Source organism: Pristiophorus japonicus, unplaced genomic scaffold, assembly GCF_044704955.1.
Source record: "Pristiophorus japonicus isolate sPriJap1 unplaced genomic scaffold, sPriJap1.hap1 HAP1_SCAFFOLD_1394, whole genome shotgun sequence".
Classification (NCBI taxonomy): Eukaryota; Metazoa; Chordata; class Chondrichthyes; family Pristiophoridae; genus Pristiophorus; species Pristiophorus japonicus.
In genome coordinates, this window is record NW_027251065.1 from 50,893 (window position 1) to 53,412 (window position 2,520).

A 2,520-nucleotide genomic window follows, 5' to 3' on the forward strand; every position below is an offset into this window, starting at 1 on the left:
TTACCACAGAAAGTAGTTGAGACCAATTCACTAAATATATTCAAAAAGGAGTTGGATGTAGTCCTTACTACTAGAGGGATCAAGGGGTATGGCAAGAAAGCAGGAACGGGGTACTGAAGTTGCATGTTCAGCCATGAACTCATTGAATGGCGGTGCAGGCTCGAAGGACCAAATGGCCCACTCCTGCACCTATTTTCTATGTTTCTATTTTTCTATTCTAGGAAACTGAAGGCGGACGTATCAACAGAAAACGCCGGAAGAAAGAAAGACACACTGTCTGATCTCACTGGGCCCCCGTTTGACACACTGTCTGATCTCATTGGGACCCCGGGTTTTACACAGTCTGATCTCTCTGGGCCCATCCTCCCGGATTCCACACTGTCTGATCTCACTGGGACCCCGGGTTTTACAAAGTCTGATCTGTCCGGGCCCATCCTCCCGGGTTCCACACTCTCTGATATCACTGGGCTCCCGGGTTCCACACTGTCTAGTCTCAATGGGCCCCCGAATTGGACACTGTCTGATTTCACTGCGCCCCCGGATTACACACTATCTGATGTCACTGGGTCTCTGGGTTACACATTGTCTGATGTCACTGGGTCCCTGGGTGACACACTGTCTGATCTCACTGACCCCCCCACCCCCAGGATTACACACTGTCTGATTCACTGGGTTCCCACGTTACAAACTGTCTGATCTCACTGGGCCCCCGGGTTACACACTGTCTGATCTCACTGGGCCCCCGGGTTACACACTGTCAGATCTCACTGGACCCCCGGGTTATACACAATCTGATCTCAATGGACCCCCGGATTACACACTGTCTAAAGTCACTGGACCCCTGGGTTACACACTGTCTAAGGTCACTGGGCCCCCGGATTGCACACTGTCTGATCTCACTGGGCCCCCGACTTACACACTGTCTGATCTCACTGGGCCCCCGGGATACATACTGTCTGATCTCACTCGGCCCCCGGGTTACACACTGTCTGATTTCACCGGATCCCCTGGTGACATAATGTCTGAGGTCATTGGGCCCCCGGGTTACACACTGTCAGATCTCACTGGGCCCCCGGGTTTCACACTGTCTGACCTCACTGGGACCCCGGGCTACACAATGTCTGATCTCACTGGGCCCATCCTCCCGGGTTCCAAACACTCTGATCTCACTGGGCTCCCGGGTTCCACACTGTCTTGTCTCAACGTGCCTCCAGGTTACACACTGTCTGATCCCACTGGGCCCCTGATCGAAGATGAATGTGTTATGCGATATTATGTGCAGTTTGTTTTTCGTGTGATTGTGATATGTAGCCTAGGGAGGACTCACACCAGAGTACCTCCACGGAGCAAGAGAGAGTTGTATGTGAACACCTTTTTGTCCATGTTATACATCTATGCCACGAAAGCCAATGTTGCCAGCTGTTGGATCTGTGCCCATGTCCCCACACACTCGGAGGAAGAATTCCCCCTACAATCAATCCCATTTGGTGATAATGAGATGGCCAGCTGGATGTTTGGAGTTCGAACAGGATCCACACGCATTGGCTCTTGTGCCATAGAGGCAGACGGCAGCACCATATTAAAACTTAAAAGGCATGGGCACAATCCAGAACAGTGCAGTGGGTGGACACGATCAACCTATAATGATTCTTATCAACACCGTTCCTGACAACAAGGTGTAAGAAGGATCAGGGAGGGGGGCTATATCTCACAAGGCAGGGACGACTGGAAGATCCTATTGTGGGGTACAGTAACTGCACATGTACCTTACCTTACCTGTCGAAGGGGGTAGGGTGACACTCCCGTCATTAAACGGAAACGGTGACTTTTCAGTCCAATGGGACCCCCAGCGATAAATAAGTATACGCCCTACAACGGGACTCATGTTCTGTGCGCTCACAGGGCCTATTCCTGGTTGCCCCGAGAATGGACTGGTTCTTGTTATCTGCCTTATATCGTACTCCACATGTATCACCTGGGTTTTCGGAAAGACCTCTTCCGGAGAGCCAGATGAGCAATCACGGAGACTGAAAGATTCTGGGCCATTGCGTTTCCCTGGTATGGAGCGGGTAAATTAGCAAGGGAATCCATTAACATGGCTTCTATCCTGGAACAGGTGGCCAGCGATACAGCTAATCCCTAGTTAAGGTTAATTCAGAGATGGTAGCCCTCCGCACAGCAGCTCTGCAAAATCGGATGGCCCTTAACTATGTGTTGGCAGAAAAAGGGGGAAATGTGCCCTCAACGGGCAACACTGAATGTTACACATACATCCCGGATAGCTCGGGACAAATTACCGATCTGGCAGAGCATATCCAAGAAGAGGTTAAAAAGCTTAAGCAACCATCATCTTCCATGTTGTGAGACTGGTTCTCAGGGTGGTTAGGATCTATGGGAACGTCACTAATCCAAGATCTGGTTGCCTTTGTGGTGGTGGTAATAATGCTGTATTGCCTATGTATGATACTTAAATGTTGTAAAAGCAAAGCACTGTCATCTTTACTATCGAGCAGACCTGTA